General features: G+C 47.2%; 1 long non-coding RNA gene and 1 pseudogene across 1 annotated transcript; both read right to left on the bottom strand.

Annotated features, from left to right (window-relative positions):
- Positions 1 to 228: 228 nt before the first annotated feature.
- On the bottom strand, positions 229 to 1100 carry LOC122111342. Its single transcript, XR_006147999.1, has 3 exons — positions 993 to 1100; positions 820 to 867; positions 229 to 663 (listed from the first exon to the last, which is right to left on the bottom strand). It is a non-coding gene; the product is annotated as an uncharacterized LOC122111342 (long non-coding RNA).
- A 14155-nt stretch (positions 1101 to 15255) lies between these two features.
- On the bottom strand, positions 15256 to 17282 carry LOC122111163 (annotated as a pseudogene).
- Between the last annotated feature and the right edge of the window lie 2869 nt (positions 17283 to 20151).

Raw genomic sequence — 20151 nt, forward strand, 5'->3', positions numbered from 1 at the left:
TAGTCTCACCTGCACAGTCTGTGCTGTGTCCTAGACAAATGAAAAGCTCCTCTGATCATAGGTGCTCATGGAGAAGGTTCTAGGAAAACAACACAACTGAGGAGCAGGGAAGACAACCCAGGTGAGGACTGAATACATGACAGTCCAGAATGCACTGAGCTCCTATCCACACCTGCCTGTTCTCAGCCTAACCCTGGCCCCGCCCACAACACAGCTCAGCAAACAGGATGATTTTGGAAGTTAATCAGGTTTTATTTTCTATCTTAATTTTGGGAATCATTCATTGATTTATTCAACATTTTTCCATGGCAACAATTTGAAACACAGACCCACATCCACATTCTCTTTATCAGTGGGGAAGCAGCAGCTGCAGCTCAGAGCAAGGGAAAGTGAAGTCAGGGTTGGGGAAGCCCTGGCCCTGCCTCTGCTGGAGCAGCAGCTGGAGGGGAAAGAGACCCAGGTCAGTGTGGGGAGGGTCCTGGTGCTCAGGGCTGGGCTGGCTCCTCAGTTCCTCACAGGAGGCTGACAGCACACAGAAGCCTGCACACGCTCAGAACCCAGGTACAGGAAGCGAAGTCAGGAGCTCATGATGTCCCAGGAGTGAGGAGGAGAGGCAGGAACAAATGCTGTGCCTCTCAGACCACACAAAGCAGCTGTGTCACACTGCAGGAGAAAAGAACACGCACAACAATGCAGATCAGTCACTGTTAGCCACACACTCTGAGCAGGCCACTAACACCCAATGCATAGACCCTGCAACTACAACACAGCCTTCCCTGGGCCTCAGCCCTGCCCCCATTTAGGGTCTCCAGTTGTCACCTTTTTCAGCTCTGAGGGAAGCATCAGAACCCTGGTCACTGTCGTCTCCTGTGGTGGAAGAGAGGAACTGGTTAGAGAACACAGGCGTCACTGGAGGAATTCCGGGGTGCATGAGCTCCCACAGGTCCTGTCTGCACCACAACAAAGGTCACCTCCTCCCCCATGACACTCACTTGCAGCCTTATCATAGCCTTCTCTCTTGTCACCTGTAGGAGAAACACCATGTGAGAGGCAGCACACAAGCAGTGCCATGAGGGCCTGGATGAATCCCTAGCCTTGACCTCATGGGAAGTTTCTAGAAATGTGACCATAGAACCAAGGAAGCATCAGGAGAGAGGAGTGCGACAGTTGGGAAGAGAGACCCAGGACCTCCTGGAGTGTGACCTCAGTGGGCAGCTGAGTCCCTGTGGGCCTGAGTGCTGCAATCAGTTCCCATCACCACCCTCAGGAGGGGGAATTTTGTGCCCCGCGGGGACTTTGTCCTACACGGAGAGGACACCGGCCCCACCCCGCGGCTCTTTCCCGGGGTGCCGGTCCCCCCGCAGCGCCCGCAGCCTGGGCTGAACCTCAGTCCTGAGACCCCGGGGGCTCGGGCTGGTCAGCGGGAGGCGGGGAGGGGTCGTGACCTCCGACCCGGCGGCGTCGCTCACCGTCCGCGCTCTGGTTGTAGTAGCGGAGCAGCGTCTGCAGGTTCACTCGGTCAATCTGTGCGCTGTCCTTGCTGATCCGCGTCTCCCGCTCCCAGTACTCGGGCGGCTCCCGCTCCACCCACGGCGCCCGCGGCTCCATCCTGGGGTTCGCGGCGTCGCTGTCGAAGCGCACGAACTGCGCGTCGTCCACGTAGCCGACGGCGATGAAGCGGGGCTCCCCGAGGCCGGGCCGGGACACGGCGGTGTGGAAATACCGCAGGGAGTGGGGGCCTGCGGGCGGGCGCGGGTGAGAGCCGGGAGCGCGGCGGGAGCGGAGAAGGGGTTCGGCACGCGGGAGACGCAAAGGGGGTGCGAATGATCCCGGCGGCGCCCAGCGAGGGCACCGAGGACGGGTCAGGCGGAGGCGACGGGGACGCGGCTGCCCGGGCCCTGCCCCCCGACGGCGCCTCACCCCACCGCCACCCCTCGCTCTACCCTGCGGACTCGTGTTGCCCACGGGTCCCAGACTCACCCGCCCAGGTCCCGGTCAGCGCCAGCACCCACGACAGCAGCCGCAGGACGGATCCGGGCGCCATCAGCCCAGCCCCAGAATCTGGGGAGAATCTGAGTGCTCATAGCTTCGCGGGGGACTTTAGAACCGGGAACCCCAGTGACACTGATTGGCTTCTCTAGAACCCGACAGCCAATAGTCGCGAGTACTGTGGTCGCGTCACCAGTGTCCGGGCAGAATCGGCTGAGCTTCCCCACCCAGAGCAGCTCTGTTTCTGAGAAGCTGAGATCTAGGCCAGGACACCTGAGCTTTGTCCTGATCCCTGTCCTCCTGCACCAGCACTCTATGCTAGCCTCTTCTGGGTTTGGCCTGAGGGCGAAGTCAGAGGTCCTCAGAGACTTTGCTTCTATGATCTATGCACACTCACACATTCATGTCGACCCCAAAGGTATTTGTATCATATGGGTTCTGTTACTATTCACTGTTAGGGCTGGGAATATGGTGTAGTGGTAGAATGCTTGCCTAGCATTCTAGGCCCAAGACTGGCTAAAAAAAAAAAAAATCACTTCTAGATATGAGAGTCTTTATTTTTTTCTTTTTTTTTTTGCGGGGGTGGGGGGGTGGGTCCGGTCGTAGGCCTGAACTCTGGGCCTGGGCACTGTCCCCTGAGCTTCTTTAGCTCAAGTCAAGTTATCACTCTACCACTTGAGCCACAGCACCACTTCCAGCTTTTTCTTCATATGTGGTGCTGAGGAATCAAACCCAGGACCTCCTGCATGCAAGGCAAACGATCTACCACTGAGCCACCTCCCAGCCCATAAAACAGTCTTTAAAGCTGATGGCTCATGCCCTGTAAGCCTCTCTACTTTTGAAGCAAAGATACGAGGATAGAGGTTCAAAGCCAGCCAGGGCAGCAAGGTCCTTGAGACTCTTATCTCCAATTAACTACCAGAAACTGGGAAGTGGTACTGGGATTCTAGATGATGAATTGCTAGTTTTGAGTATAAATGCTCAGGGACAGCACCCAGGTCTGAACTCAATCCCCTTTGACCAAAACAACAACAGGCCTTCAAAGTACTTGACTTGGGGCTAGGAATGTGGCTTAGTGGGAGAGTGCTTGCCTAGCATGCATGAAGCCCTGGGTTCAATTCCTTCATTCCACATAAAAAGAAAAAGCCAGAAGTAGCACTATGGCTCAAGAAGTACAATGCTAACCTTGAACAAAAAGATGTTCAGGGACAGAGCCCAGACCCTGAGTTCATCAAGCCCCAAGACTGGAACAAACAAACAAAAAGCTTGACTTTTCCTGCTCCTAGTGGCACATGATTTTAATCCTAGTTACTCAGGGGTCAGAGATCTCAGAATCCCAATTGGCAGTCAGTTGGGTCAGGAAACTGGGAGATACTTTTCTTTTTCCTTTTTTTTTTTTTTTTTTTTGCCAGTCCTGGGGCTTAGACTCAGGGCCTGGGCACTGAACCTGAGTGTCTTTTGCTCTAGGCTAGCATTCTACCACTTGAGCCACAGCAGCACTCTTGCTTTTTCTGTGTATGTGGTACTGAGGAATCCAAATCCAACCCAGGGCTTCATGCATGCTAGGCAAGCATACCAGTAAGCCACATTCCCAGCCCTCTTATCTCCAATGAACTACTCAAAAAACCAGAAGTGATGCTGTGGCTCAAATGTTAGAGAGAGCACTAGCCTTGAGCAAAAGAAGGTCATGGACCATGCCTGGTCCAATGACCAACAAAGATAAATAAATACATGACTTGACAGAAATGGAGGACAGAGGGTGAACAAATGCAGCAGTGCTATGCACTAGATGTGCATGTGAAAAATAAACTATACAACTAGTGGGTGAGGCCAGAAGGGAAAAACTGGGAAAGTAAGAGAAGGGCTGACATTGTCCAAAAAGAAATGTTCTCTTCACCTGACTTCTGAAACTGTAACCGCTGTGCGCTCACCTTTAACATAACAATATAATCTTCAATTGTTTATAATTCTAATAAGTTTTTTCAAGTTAACAGAAAGAATTTTTTATTAGTCTTGTGTGGTTTTGTGTGTTGCTGCTAGTTTCAGGCCCTGGGTGCTGTCTCTTAGCTATTTGCTGAAGGCTACCACTCTGCCAATTGAGACAGAGCTGCACTTTTGACTATTTTGCTGATTAATTTGCAGTCTAGAATATCATGGTTTTCCTATTCTGATTGGCTCTGAATTTTGTAATGGTGCCAACGTGGGCAAAATCCACTTGGCTTTTTCACTCACAGCTGGTACTCTACCACTTGAGCCAAACATCCAGTTCCACATTTTTGTTGGTTAATTGTAGATAAGAGTCTCTCAGATTTGTCTGCCAGGGCTGGCTTCAAATATTTTTTTTAATTAAAAAAATTATTTTTTGGGTCCTGTCATGGGGCCCGAACTCTGAGCCTGGGCGCTGTCCTTCAGCTCTTCAGCTCAAGGCTAGCACTCTACCACTTGAGCCCCAGCACCACTTCCAGCTTTTTTTCTCCTGCTTATATGTTGCTGAGGAATCGAACCCAGGGACTCAAGCATGCAAGGCAATTGCTCTACCAGTGAGCCACCTTCCCAGTACCTAGCTTCAAATCTTTTTTTTTTTTTTTTTTTGTGGTCCGGTCGTGGGGCCTGAACTCTGGGCCTGGGCGCTGTCCCTCAGCTCTTCAGCTCAAGGCTAGCGCTCTACCATTTGAGTCACAGGGCCACTTCCGGCTTTTTTCTTTTTGCTTATGTGGTGCTGAGGAATCGAACCCAGGGCCTCATGCATGCAAGGCAAGCGCTCTACCACTGAGACAACTTCCCAGCCCACTAGCTTCAAATCTTGATCCTCAGACTTCAGTCTGATTATCGGTGTGAGCCCACAGTGTCTAGTTGGTACTGTGATATTTTGAGATATACCACTCTAAAATCTGAAGAGCTTACGTGCAAAGAAAATCTCTTCTTCATAAGGAAAAAAGTAGAACTGGAAAGATGTAAGTTCTGTAATAGACAGGAGATTCCACAGCTCACACTGCCTCATCTTCGCCAGGGCTGGGTTCTAGGAGGCTGCTTATACACCAAACTGTTCCTGCAACCATCTCTGGGAGGTATCCCCAACACAGCCACTCACCCTTTGTGTTGAGAATCCCTTTCCCTTAAGCTAGCTTGATTCAGTTTCTAGTACTCAGAACCAAAAACCTCTCAATAATGTTTTCATGTTTGTCTTCTGCTTTTCCATAAAACTGTTTGATCTACAAAGAAGTATAATTTTTTTTTTTGAGTGTGTGTGTGGGGGGGGGGGGGGGTTAGTCGTGGGGCCTGAACTCTGGGCCTGGGTGCTGTCCCTCAGCTCTTCAGCACAAGGCCAGTGCTGTACCACTTAAGCAATAGTGCCACTTGTAGTTTTCTGGAAGTGGAGATAAGAGTCTCACGGACTTTCCTGTTCAGGCTGGCTTTGAACCGTGATCCTCAGATCTCAGCATCCTGAGTAGCTAGGATTACAGACCTGAGCCATTGGCACCCAGCTGGGAAGAAATTTTTTGTCTGTTTTGTTCACTTGTGATAATCTAAGTACTTATAATAATACCTGGCCCATCATTGATGTTCAAAAATGTTTACTGAATAACAAATATTAGCCTTTCTTAACAGTATTTTCCATGCCAAGTTTTATTCAGTGTATACTTCCCAATTACTGAAGAAATTTCAGCCCTGCAATTTGGTCTTTATTATCTGTCCACACTGCTTTGGAAAGATTTTCAAAGTCACTGTTTCCAACTATCTTTCTTCTCCTCCTTTGCATGGTTGAAGCTGATGAAGGAGTTTTTTTGGCCGGACCCACATGCCTTGTCTTGGGAGGATTAAGAGCAGCATCGCCCTCTAGTGGAACAGGGCTTTGTAGGTCAGAACCCCACGCAGGTGTGGTTTACAGAAATCCAAGAGCATTAGGGGCTGGGATATTGTTCAGCTGTGGTCAGGGCCAAGCAGACAGCAGCAATCTGTAATGGAGGCTAGAGTTGGGGCTACAAGTGGGGGTCAACAAGAAAGGGAAAACTGAGTTACCACAGCTTCAATCCTCAGATCTTGGCCTCTTGAGGAGCTACAAGTAGTACAGCCTTGCTTCTGACTTTAATGGGAAATTGGAGACAAGTCTCTCAGATTTGTCTGCCCAGGATGGCTTCAAACCACAATCCTCAGATTTCAGCCTCCTGAGGATTACAGGTGTGAGCCACCATCACTCAGCTGATTCCATGTTATTTTCTCAGAACGGAAAGAAAAAGACAGCTGTTGAGGGATGCGAAGTTGAAGCCCTCCACTAGACCAGTGGCCTTTGTCTCTTGTTCTTGGCTTCCCTCACTGAAAATAATTTGCTCTTGTTCCATCCATGTCCTTGAAAATTCCATTATTTTGTCCTTTGAAATGGCTTCATAATATACCATTGTATATAGGTACCCCAATTTTTGGATCCACTCCTCAGGAGTGGGGCATCTGGGTTGTTTCCAAAACTTCTGCCATCTAATATGGAGTGTGAAAAAGTAAGTTGGGTCCATGGCATGGAAGAGTGCTTCTCGGTGAGTAGGCTTCTTCAGTGATGGGAACAAGGAACAGCTTTGCCACCAGGCCTCACTGTCCTAAACCCACTAAGCAATTGTCACTTGTCACCAATTGATTCCAGTTTCCTGTCTGTTTACAGACACATACACAGCCAAGCAACAGCCCCATCTCTTCATCAGCTGCATGCACACACACACACACACACACACACACACACACACACACACACACACATACACACACACACAAACCTGCTTATCTCCATGAAAACTTGCAGCTAGCAGCTGCAAGTCACTTAGCCAGGGCTAAGTTCCTCTGAGGTTTGCTTTTAATTAAACCTGTTGTTTCTCAATGTCATTGCTCATTCAAACCTTAAGCCCTTTTCTGACAAACTTGTTGGATGCAAGGCAAGTAACACACAAGAAGAGATCTCAGGGGCTAGGAAGGTGGCTCAATGGTAGAGCTCTTGCTTTGCATGCCTGAGGCCCTGGGTTCGATTCCTCAGCACCACATACGCAAAAAGAAAAAAGCCAGAAGTGATGCTGTGGCTCAAGTGGTAGAGCACTAGCCTTGAGCTGAAGAGCTGAGGGACAGCGCCCAGGCCCAGAGCTCAGGCCCCACCACCAGATTTCCTTCCCCCCCCACCCAAAAAAAAAGAAGAGATCTCAGAAATAGTGTCCCGACCCGCAGGATGTCAACGAGGGCGGTGAACCTAAGCGAGAAGGAATGAAGGGACAAGAGACATGAAGAATGACAGCAAGACAGGGATTCTGATCAAGCTGCCAATTTTTATTTTTCACACAGGGGTATTTATATGCTTGGAATAAGGAAGCTTTTTCATTGGCCGTTAAGGAAGCTTTTTCATGGGCCGTAGCAGCTGCAGGATGTTTGCTTAGGGCAGGGGGAAGCGTGGTCTTTAGCAGTTGCAGGATGTTTGCTTAGGGCAGGATGAGGGTCGGATTCTGTAAACTCAGCCTCAAGATGTTCCAGTGAGATAGTCAAGCCTATCATGTTGAGAGACTCAACCTTTGGCTCCCGACATCTCCCCCTTTCTTATTTAGAAAATTGACTATTAATTGTTGGCTGCTCTTTTTAAGGGGGTGACAGAGGTTCTGTTCTTCTAAGGGCCCAGGGTTTTTCTCCGCTCCCGAGCGAGCGTCCTCACTCAGGGAGGGGAGTTTTACAGGCCTTGGCATGTTTTTTGAGGAGATGGCTAGTGGGTATGCATGCCAACCGTCATGCACCAGAGCTTGCCACTCAGGGGTCTTGGGTTTTGGGATCTCGCGGATCCATCCCCCTGCAGTCTTACGTGCACCCTTGATTTGAGCATTTTTTCTTCCTCCCATAGGTGCATCCTCCCCCAAGCGGAGGGGCCTATAGGAGGAGGGGCGAACCTATCCCTTATGGCAATAGGTCTTGACTGTTGAATGGTCAGGAGTTATGAATAAGGAGAAGGGTTTTCTAAATAAGAAAAAAAAGGGGGGGTTCCCACTGGAACAAGCTCATGGCAAAACACTAATTAAAGCCTGGGGTAAATCCTAGATCTCAATGCTTTGGTCTGCCATATCAAGACGATGGTGATGAACCTGTATGGGCTTAGAAGCCAAGAGATCAATCTGTTGTTTAATAAAAGTTACAAGCCTATTTAAAGCAATCCTCCAATGTTGGTCTGTACTGTTGCATGAAGGTAAGCCACTTTGTTTCCACAGTCAACCGTTTGGCTCCAGGTACGGGGGGGGGGGGGGAGGGGCGAATATAATCCCCCTTTGCATTCACAGGGGACACCAAAATGAGTGGTCATGAGATTTTTTGTAGCTGGAGGGCCAAGGCCACCGTATACAAAACCCCTTTAAAAGAAACACTTCAAACAGGAGGGTCCACGTCTGGAGTTCTAGCTGCATCTGTAAGAGAAAAGGAATCATCCTCAGGGGGAAGGTTTCCCCTGGGTTGTGGTAAGCCATTAACCTGTTTTATCAAGCGTTCTGGCAGCCACCTGGGGGCCAATACTAAAAATCCGAATACCCAAGCCCATGTTTATCTGTTTTTTGGGTAGCTTGGATGGGCTCAACGGTTCCTTGTCCTGATTTTCTAAGACCCATACCAGGGACAAGATCCATACGGAGCATTTGATGCATAACCACAGAATTGGGACTAGCAAGAATAACTTCCATCTGGGTCAAGATATCCCGGCCCCATAGGTTAACAGGTCAGGAACAACAAAAGGAGTAACAGTTCCCCTATTGCCCTCTTTGTCAGTCCAATTAAGATCCCTGGAGCTGACCAAAGGGTTTTTTGACTGCCCTATGCCTTTAAGGTCAGTTAGGAATGAGGTAAGGGGCCATCTTGGCGGTCAATATTTTTGGGAAATAACTGTGGCATCCGCACCAGTGTCCAAAATTCCCTGAAACTCCTTTCCTTCAATTCGCAGGGTGAGGGTGGGTCTTTTTTGAGTGATAGGCTGAACCCAATACGCATCAGAAGACCCCAAAGAAGCAGTTCCTCATGGTGTGGTCTGAGCAGTGGAAGAACCCCCTGAATTTAATGGGAGCAGTACCAATTGTGCAAGCCTAGTTCCAGCTGGAATAGCTGCAATCCCATTAATGGCCGTGGCCAAAATTTTTATTTCACCTGTATAATCATTATCAATAATACCAGGAAAAACTTGGACACCTTATAAGGTAGCAGAGGCTCTTCCAAGAATAAGGGCACACATATGAGGCGGAGGGGGTCCCAGGGTCCCAGTGGGTATTATTTGAGGTCCTTGCACAGAGTCTAGTACTGTGTCGGTGGCGGCACAGAGGTCCAGTCCTGCACTGCCTGGGGTTGCCCGCTGGAGGGAGGCAATCGTGGAGAGAGGTGGGGGGCTTGTGTAGGACCGGGAGTTTGGGAGGGGACAAACCCTATTGCCCCTGGGCTTGTCTTGGGGATAGTCGGGGCCAGCCCAAAAAACGAGAGAGAATGGGTTGTCCAAGGGCATTTGTTTTGGATCTACATTTGTTGGCCCAATGACAGCTCTTACCACATTTGGGACAAACAGTGGCAGGGAGTGGTCTACCTGTAGCTTTGGAGGGCACTGCCCCTTCACTTTGTTTGCCGATGGGACATTCGCGTGCAGAATGGCCAGGTTGTTTACAATTAAAACAAGTACAAGAGCCGGGGACTGAACTTTAAAATGCCTTGGTAAAGGCAGCACCTATGGCGAGCCCCATGGCATGAGCGGTCCCTACTCCAGCACAAAGCCTGACGAATTCAGAGAGGTCACCCTTGTTTTTATGTAGCCGGAGGACATCTTGACATGTCGGGTTAGCATTTTCAAAGGCAAGATGTTTAACAAAGGCACTTTCACTTTCACTCGGCCCAAGAGGCCTTTCTACAGCCAAGTTAAGCCGTGAGACAAAGTCACTGTAGGGTTCATCTGGCCCCTGTCTAACTTTTGCCAGGGAAGTAGTAGCTGATCCCTTTTGAGGGAGAAGCTTCCAAGCATAAAGGCCAGCATTTTGAATTTGTGCCAAAAGTCCGGTAGGAAAGTGCGCCTGTTTAGCATTGGTATCAAAGGGCGCATTACCCAAAAGTTTAGTATAGGTCCAGGTTTTTGAAGATGTTTTAGCCAAATTTTTTTGCGCGGTCGCTCTACATTGTTCCTTAAAGTCTGCATTCCATAAAACAAAATCACCCCCACTAAGAGTGGTGCGGGCCAGGAACTTCCAAACATTAGGGGTGAGCCAGCGCACACTTTGGTTCTCTAACAAGGCTAACGTATAAGGGGCAGTCGGGCCATATTGGGCACATGCATTTTTTAAGCTTTTCAACAAACCGGAGGCTAAGCCTCTTATACTCTTGTTGGCCTTTTCCCTGGGTGGGTTGTTCCTCTTCATCCCCTGTATCCTGTTCCTCATCCTCCTTTTCCTCCTCTTCTGATTCGTCCTCCTCACCCTCTGAGGTCCTATCTGTCTGGTTCTGAGTTACTGGAAAGGCGAGAACTGATTGATGGTGTGATCTAACCTTAATTTTATTAGGCGGTTTTGGCGTATCTGCCAAGGCCAGTGTGTGGAGTTCATAATCAAGGGACCGCAGTTCTTTTAAAAGTTGAAGGTGTTCTCGCCTATGTTGAAGGGTCTCGCGTAAAGGGGCCAGGTTAGGTAAAGGGGGGAGAGAAAAAACATCTGGAGGGGCAGTGGGCCCTTGAAGGGCCGGGCCACAAAAGGAAGGGGGCGCATAGGAGGGATGCGGAATATTTGGGGTAGAGGGTTTAGTCTGAGGTAGAGGGTGACTGAGTAAGGGGGGCCAATCAGGCTGGCGATATTGGGCCGCCTCCTCTTCCAGGGTGGCCTCCTCCTCAGGACTTAAATTATCCTGAGGGGAACGGGCAGCCTGGAGTACAGGATAAAAATGTTCATCTACCTTTTGAGAGGGAGTTTCAAGCTATTTTAGGGAGGTTTTAGATTTTTGAACAGGATTTTCAGTAAATTGACCAGAAGGCATATTTAATACAACCGATGGGCAAGCCGCGGGGGGCCGAGAGGCATGTTGGAGAACCTCCTCTCCCGTTTTTACAAGTTTTAAAATTCCACTATCAAATAGAGAACATTTTAAAATGTCATTAATCAAATTCCAATAGGAAAAGGTGGTAGCAGGAACCTTTTCCGGACCAAAGGTTTCATAATAATCTTTTAAACAATCTCATACTCTTTGCCATCTTTTTGCATCTATGATTCCTTCAAAGGGGAGCCAAGGACACAAGTCCTGTAAGATGAGAAAAATAATTGTAAATCCCTTTTCTTAACCCGCGTTCCCCGTGTCTTGAAGGCCTCCTTGAGGTCTGACAGAAATAGATCATGTGACGACATTGCTTGTCCCATGGTGGGTCACTCACCATGGGCCGTCCCCACTCTCCTCCTGGATCTGTCTCTCGGCGGGGTCTGTCGAGGCGATCTCGGACTGTACTTGGCCAAGTTTTCCCGGAGGACAGTGTTCCTTCCTTAGTCAGAGGCTCGTGCCCCACGTTGGGTGCCAGTTTGTCCCGACCCGCAGGATGTCAACGAGGGCGGTGAACCTAAGCGAGAAGGAATGAAGGAGCAAGAGACATGAAGAATGACAGCAAGACAGGGATTCTGATCAAGCTGCCAATTTTTATTTTTCACACAGGTGTATTTATATGCTTGGAATAAGGAAGCTTTTTCATTGGCCGTTAAGGAAGCTTTTTCATGGGCCGTAGCAGCTGCAGGATGTTTGCTTAGGGCAGGGGGAAAGGGTGGTCTTTAGCAGTTGCAGGATGTTTGCTTAGGGTAGGATGAGGGTCAGATTCTGTAAACTCAGCCTCAAGATGTTCCAGTGAGATAGTCAAGCCTATCATGTTGAGAGACTCAACCTTTGGCTCCCGACAAAATAGCAATGTGTACACCACAGTACCAATATCTTTTACCTTTCAGGGCATTCAAATCAGGAAAAGACATACTTCATCCCTACTCCAGTCCAATGCATAGAGTAGATGAGTTGGCCTTGGTCCTTGTGTCTGGCAAGAGAATTCCAGCAAGACAGGAAAATCATAAGGGTCAGAGGAAAGCTTGTTAGAAGAAAAGACAGCACAGAGAAGTGAGAAGGATCTAGCCCAAATGTCCCTTGCTCCTCATGCTAACTGCATTGCTGACCCAAAAGGAGATGACATTTATGAGTGAATCAGCTATATTGATCCACCAGGTTCTGCATTAGAAGCTGATGTTTGTTTGTTTTTTCATCAGATTATCTGCTTAAACCACCAAAGGTTACTTTCCACACCAGAATCTACCACTGCAACAGCAGTCAAGAGCCAGGGAGCGCTCAGACCCAACATCCTTACACACATATACAGGGTTAGCTGCGTCTTGTTCCCTTCTGACACACTACAACCTTGCAGATCATGTGGTTGGAAGCACAGCCACTCAGTATTTGAGCAACAGAGCAGAATATGACAGGATAGCCAGACAGTGGACACAGAGATACCCCACTGATTTCAAACCATTTGTGTGCAGTGTAAAGGAACCAAAGTCGTCTTCTCACTGTGCTGCAAATCTTTATACCCTTTACAATGTGGGCTTCTGTGCATGTGTTATCTGACTCTATTCTTTGCTTTTATCCTTTGGAGACTGGGAGACTCTCTCAAAAGGTAAATGCTATCAAGAGTATCAATTTGTAGCTGTAGACTAATTATGTTTAAAATGTCTAATTAGCCGGTTCGGGTAGTTTTATCCACCAACTGACTTAAATCTGAGGCTAAAGGTTCAAAGCCAGCCATGCAAGAAAGTCTGTTAGATTCCTATCCCCATTTCTCTGCCAGAAAACCGGAAGTAGTACTATGGCTCAGAGTGGTAGAGCATTAGCCTTGAGCAAAAGATCTCAGGGACAGTTCTCAGGCCCTGTGTTCAAGCCCCTCGACCAACAAAAAATAAAAAATAGAAAGAAAATATCTCTTTGTACTTGTTGCTAATGGCTCATGCCTGGAATTATTAGTGACTCAGGAAATCCCAGTGAGTCTAAGGACTACCAGTCTGTGAGACTGGTATCTTCAATAAACTACCAAAAAGTCAGAAGTGGTGCTGTAGCTTAAGTAGTAGAGTACTAGTGTACGGGAACTCAGGTCAAGAAACACAGAAGCCACCACTTAAGAGGCCCAATTAGGAGTCTTTCTTGGAGAGCAGGTAGACTGCTGATAGACTCTTTCTCAAAGACCAGCAGCTGCAAATACAGCTACCACAAAGCTTATGTAGAACAAATCCACATAAGTTGTGAGGAATTTATCCTAACAAAAGTAGTGTACAGAAGCAAAGATAACCAGATGAAGACACTGAAACCCAATAAAGGTGTTAAAAAGAATCAAAGACAATTATCTAAGGGAAGGAAGACTTTCCTGGAGCTTAGCAACTCAGGACACCTGTGTAATCCCAAGAATGTCCTCTATCACCTCTAGAGTGTTTCAGGGCTGTGTGGGAAGCCCCTGTGCCCAGCAAGGCACCAAGATGGCTGTAAGGACAAGGCCTATTGCTTCAAGCATATTGCTTAGCCCCAACCTCCTAACTTCACAAGCTTTAAGAGAAAAAAACCTCAGGGACAGATCCCAGGCCCTGAGTTTAAGTTCAAGACCAGGCCCATATTCTACTGACAAGTCTTGCTTTTGAGGAGCTATCTATCTATCTTGGCATTGATCCTAGTGCTTGAACTAAGATTTTGTGTGCTGTCTCAGAGCTTTATTTTTATTTTTATATTTTTGTCAGTCATGGGGCTTGAATTCTGGGCTTGGGGGCTGTCCCTGTGCTCTTCAGCTCAAGGCAAGAGCTCTACCACTTGAGCCACAGTGCCACTTTCCATTTTCTAGTGCTTTAATGGAGATAAGGGTCTCACTGTCTTTTCAGCCTGAGCTGGCTTTAAACCGTGATCCTCAGATCTCCGCCTCCAGAGTGGCTAGGATTACAGGCATGAGCCACCAGCACCCGGCCTTATTTTTTATTTTAGGGCTAGCACCCTACCACTTGAATCACAGCTACACTTGGAGCTTTTTGTGGTTAATTAGAGATAAGAATCTCATGGGTTTTACTGCCCTAGTTGACTTGGAGCCACAATCCTCAGATCTCAACCTCCTGAGTAACTAGAATTCCTGCATGACCCATTGGGACTCGGTTTCAATATATATTTTGTGATGTACTAAGGACACTTGTCCTAAAGTCTACAAAATGTGTGTGTGTGTGTGTGTGTGTGTGTGTGTGTGTGTGTGTGTGTGTGTGTGTGGTGTAGCCAGTATTGGGGGCTGGAACTCAGCGCCTGAGCACTGTCCCTGAGTGTGTTTTGCTCAAGGGTAGCACTCTACCAATTGAGCCACAGCAGCATGTCTAGCTTTTTCTGCCTAGATGGTACTGAGGAATTAAATCCAGGGCTTCACCCATGCTAGCTAGGCAAGCACTCTACCACTAAGCCACATTCTCAGCCCTATCAAGTATTTTTTTAAACATATGACATAGGTTTTACTCTTAAATGATTTAGTAATATATAATAAGTTCTTAAGTCCTAGCATCTAGTCTTTTTTTTTTTTTTTTTTGCCGGTCATGGTGCCTGAACTCTGGGCCTGGGCACTGTCCCTCAGCTCTTTAGCTCAAGGCTAGTGCTCTACCACTTGAGCCACAGTACCACTTCCAGCTTTTTCTGCTTATGTGGTGCTGAGGAATCGAACCCAGGGCCTCATGCATGCCAGGCAAGCACTCTACCACTGAGCCACTTTCCCAGCCCCATCTAGTCATTTTGATTAAGGTAAACTAATAGTAGGCCAAACAAGTACATTAGTATTCATTGCTCTAACACTTACCCAGAATAGACTCTTTAAGGCTGGCTGCTGCTTTGTACCAGTTACAAATCACCACTTACTACTTTTGTATAGAAAAAGCCCCTGACCATTTAGAAAGTGTGAGGGAAAACATTGCTTGATCCCTTCTTTCTTCATAGGATTATACTTTTTTGTTTGATCCTATTAAAATCTAAGAAAATCTACCCCAAGTAATTGTAACCCCTCTGTAAAGTATTTTCACAATAAACATAAAAAAAAAGAAAAGAAAAAGGTGACACTAATACATTCCTTGAGCTGAAAACAGACAATATACACTCATTAAATTCCTGAAAATTAGAGGTAAATAGATGGCCCTTTGAACAAATACCAAATTTATTCAAAGGACCTAGACTGAATACTCTGCAAAAAGTTCAGGGACCTACAACAGTGTCCAGAAATGATGGAATGTCTCCCAGAACAGAGGGGAGGGCGTCTACACACCACCCATAGAAGGAGCTTCTCCTGTCCTATCCATGGATGTGACAGTGCTTGTAGATTTCTGATTGGATGTCACACACAAAGGCCAAGAGGGTTTCTAGAACTTCCTCCCTGTTCTGCCGGAAGTCATTCTAGAGGATGCTCATCTTCTCCTTGGTCTCCTCCTCACTGCTGCAGCTGCCATGGGATCCCAGTGCCCAGCTTCCTTGGCCTTGAACTCTATCTCCCTCTGCAGGCCGTGCTGTGCCATTTCAGCCTGGGCTTCCCTCTGGCCTGCCTCACCCTTTGGTTCTTTAGTTTGTGGATCTTGGACACCTTCTCCATGGCATGCATCTCAGCCTGCAGCAGCTGCTGAATCCCCTGTCCACAGTGGAGGGGACGCAGAGGCAGAGCAAAGGCCCTACTAAGTATTATGCTGTATCTTAGCTAATTCATTCTCTGTATGCAGTCACAAAAGTAGCTGTGGATGACTGGGAATGAAGGCATTTGTATTAAGCCGGGATCTCTTTCTCCACTCCTTGGTTCATGCCAGTGACAGTGTTTAACGTTTGTCAGTTTGTAATGGGAGAATTTCCTTTTATTTATTTTTTGTTTTCTTTTTCCTTTTATTTTTTGTAGCTCGGAGAACACTGATGTATCATGTCAAACACAATGACTTTGCTCCTGAAGGCACAGTGTCCTGTCCTAACGTTTCCTGCAGTCTTGAGAGAGATGATTGCTGATGAAACACAAGTTGTAGATGTGAAGACAGACAGCAGCTCAGCCCATCTCAGCCATCCTGCACCACCTTCAGGATTACAGAGATTGTGGCCTTGGTGTTGAGTCTGGAGAACTGAAGTCTTTTTGTTTTTTTCTTGGTTAGTTGTGGTGCTTGAACTGTGGGCCTGATCACTGTCTCTGAGCTCTTCAGCTCAAGGCAAGCACTCTAAGACTTGAGCCACAGTTCATTTCTGGTTTTCTGGTGCTTAATTGGAGAATAGAGACTCAGGGACTTTCCTGCCCTGGCTGGCCTTAAACCATGATCCTCAGACCTTGCCTCCTGAGTACCTAGAATACAGGAGTGAGTCACTGGCCCCTGACTTTTTTTTTTCATACCTGAGGTTTGAATTCAGGGCTTGGGCTCTGTCGTTGAGCTACTGCTCCTGCTTCCTCCTCCTCCTCGTCCTACTCGTCCTCCTCCTCCTCCTCCTCTTCCTCCTCCTCCTCTCCTTCTTTCTTCTTCTTCTTTTTCTCAAGGCTAGCACTCTACTACTTCAGCCACAGTGACACTTCTGGCTTTTTCTGTGTATGTGGTACTGTGTTGTACCAAAGCTTCATGCATGCTAGGCAAGTACTCTACCACTAAGCAAAGTACTCTACCACTAAGCAACATTCACAGCCCCCAACTCTTTTTTATATTAAAATACCTACCAATAAACCTAACCAAGAAGAATAAAGACCTCTACCATGAAACAAAAGGAGTTGATGAGAAAGACCTCCCATGTTCATGAATGGGCAGAGTTAAAGCTGTTGAGCTGCTTGGAATGGGTGGGTTTTTAGGAAGAGAAGTGGTGCTGTGGCTCAAAACAATAGAGCGCTAGCCTTGAGTACAAAAACTCAGAGACAGCGTCCAGACCCTCAGTTCAATTCCAGGACAACCTCCAGCCATCAAAAAAAAAAAAAAAAAAAAAGGAAGAGAAGGGCAAGGAACCGGTTTGAATGAGCCTGTGTGAATCCTCTGTAGCTCTCAATTGGGTGCTCTTTGGCCATGAGGCGAGTAGGGTTAAGGATTAGAGTCTCAGCAATTGAATCTGGTGGTTTGGATAATTTGCATATCCCCAGTGCTGGGATTACAGGCATGTGCCATCACACCTGCTGGCCCACACTGCTTCAGGATCTGCCCTGAGTCTGGGTGAAAGTTCTGCCAGGCCCAGAGCCAGCTCAGTAATGCTGCCCCTGCTTCCATGCTGACATCTCACAGCATGATGTCTACTCCAGGCAGCAAAGGCTGACACATTTCCCTAAAACAGGAGGTAAGAGGAGATCTTTTACTTATCTTTCTCTGTGACTCTGTCAGTGTCTTTATCTCTCCCTCCTCTCTCTCTCTCCATCTGTCTTGAACCTAGGGCTTCTTACAAACTGAGCTTGCTTGCCTAACTGGCACTCTACTACTAGAGCCACAAGTCGACCCCAGCCTTTTTACTGGTTACTTGAAGATGAAATCTCTCAGATTTTACTGCCCAGGCTGGCTTTGAACTATGATCCTCACATCTCAGCCTCCTCAGTAGCTAGGATTCCAAGTGTGAGCCAGCAGTGCCTAGCTGGTGCATATTTTTCTTAGTAATCTCAGTAAGATATGCTTCACATAAAATCTTTTTAATCCACTTGGAAAAAATTATATTAAGTGAAGTAAGCCAGGCCCAAAGAAACGTAGGTCCCATGGTTTCCCTTATTTGTAATATCTAGTATATGTATGAGTCAAGCGGAAAAGGTCAGATAATGTGATGTCAGGAAAATGAACCCTTAGATGTGTATTTTAATGTTTTTTTCTTTCATGCATGTGTTTCTAACACATTTATAAGATTATCTCTTTGTTGCTTTGTATGTCCCTCCCCCACAGTATAACCCTTGCTTTCACTATATTTGATGTCAGTATAACTTGTGGAGGAGATGGGGAAAAACCAGTTGTTTAAGGATACAGGTGGACCTGTTGCAACAATGAGAAGTACAAGTTGTCATGTCCAAAACGAACTTTACAATGTTGGTGGGGGGGGGGGGGCTGGGGGGAGGGAGGAAGGAGAAGGATTGGGATTAGGGGGGGAGGGGGGAGGCTGGGAAGGGATGTGAAGGATAAACAAAGGAGGAGGCTGCAATGCTTGGTAAGAAATGTACACATTATCCTGCCCATGTAACTGTAACTCCTCTGTACAGTATGTTCACAAATAAAATTAAATTAAATTAAAAAAAAATCTTTTTAATCCATCAGCATTAACTAATTCACAGTATTATAAAAATAAATCATATTATATTTCACTTAAATTGTATTAATATAGCATAAATTGTACTATTTTATTTGCATTACTATATATTTTCTCCTTTCTGGGGCTTGAACTGAGGGCCTTGGCACTGTCCCTGAGCTTCTTTGGCCCAAGGCTAGGCTAGCAGTCTACACTTACACCACCGTCCACTTCAGCCTTTTCTAGTACTTTATTGGAGATCAGAGTCTCATAGCTTTTCTTTTCAGAGCTGGCTTTGAATCACAAACCTCAGATCTGAACCTCCTGAGTGCCTAGGATGACAGCTGTGAGCCCCTGGCTGATTGTCATGATTATAAAGCTAACCACTCAGGAGGCTGAGTGCAGAGGTATCAAGGTTTGAGACCAGCCTGACCAGAAAAGTTGAAGAGACTCTTTCTCAGCAATTACACGAAGATATAATAGGACTCCATGTGAGTGTCAACGGGGAGAGCAACAGCCTAGCAAGCTGGACACCTGAGTTCCAGCTCCAGAAACACCGCCCCTCCACGGCCCGGCCTTCAGAGGGCTGGTGACGCCCTCTAGCGTCGCGGCTCCCGCACAGCCCTGGTTGCCAGCTTTGCAGTGCAGTTGCTGGGCAGATGCCAGCTTCATTTTCACTATGGCCACTGCTTTCTCCACTGAGCTGGCAGGTCGGTTCCCGCTGACTTTAGACGCCCATGGCCCCCGCTCTCGCCTCCCCAACACTTCCAGCTTTTTGGGAGTTAACTGGGGATAGAGGTCTTCAGGACTTCCTTACTGGGCTAATTCCAAACCACAATCTTCAGATCTCAGCCTCCTAGGTAACTAGAATTAGTGATGTGAGCCACCAGCACTTAGCTCAGACCTGAATGTTTTAGTCCTTATCAATAAATTAGATGTCAAGAAAAGCTTTGAGGGCTGGGAAGGTGGCTAGTGGTAGAGAGCTTGCCTTGAATGCATGATGCCCTGGGTTCGTTCGATTCCTTAGCACCACATAAGCAGGAAAAAAAAGCCAGAAGTGGCGCTGTGGCTCAAGTGGTAGAGTGCTAGCCTTGAGCTGAAGAGCTGAGGGACAGCGCCCAGGCCCAGAGTTCAGGCCCACGACTGGACTACCCCCCAAATAAAAGGCTTTAAATAATGATTTTACCACCCACGGGGCTACTGCACCTATTGAGAGTATGAACTGGAGTCGACCAGACTGGGATCCAAACCCACTTACTGAAAAGGGGTCTCATCTATTTGTTATTTCCTGTGGGAATTTTCTGGGGAAGCACAATACAACCTTATACCTCCAAATTGGTATAAGGCCCACAGACTGCCCAAAATTGCACAAATTTCAATTGATGAGAAAAACTGAGCATAATGCCAGCCATATACAAAGCAATGGATACCTATGCCTTGAAAGGGCTGTATTTATCCAAAGGTTTTCAAGTACCAAAGCTGACATCTTTCTGCCTCAGAACTATTGTAGGTTTTTGTTTGCTTTGGGTTTTTTTTCCCCATCTGGTCTGAAGCTTGGACTCATGGTCTGGGGACCAACCCTGAGCTCTTTTGCTTAGGTTAATGTTCTACCACTTTGAGCCACAGCAGTACTTGGATTTTCTTATAGTTCCTTCGAGATGTGTCTCGTGGACTTTTCTTCTTGGACTGGTTTTGAATGGTGATTCTCAGATCTCAGCCTGCTGAGTAGCTAGGATACTGGGCATGATCCACCGGAGCCAGGCTTCAGCACTTACATAGTTCTAAATACATAGTTCTAAATTGATAACAAACACCTACAACAAAAAGCTGGAGTTATATCGCCATCATGTGGTCATATTTGGAAACTACAGGCCTGAATAGATTAAAACTATGCTCTGGGACATTTCTGTTTATCTTCTGTGTTCATTT

This window comes from Dipodomys spectabilis, unplaced genomic scaffold, assembly GCF_019054845.1.
Source record: "Dipodomys spectabilis isolate Male_0828 unplaced genomic scaffold, ASM1905484v1 ptg000085l, whole genome shotgun sequence".
Taxonomy (NCBI): Eukaryota; Metazoa; Chordata; class Mammalia; order Rodentia; family Heteromyidae; genus Dipodomys; species Dipodomys spectabilis.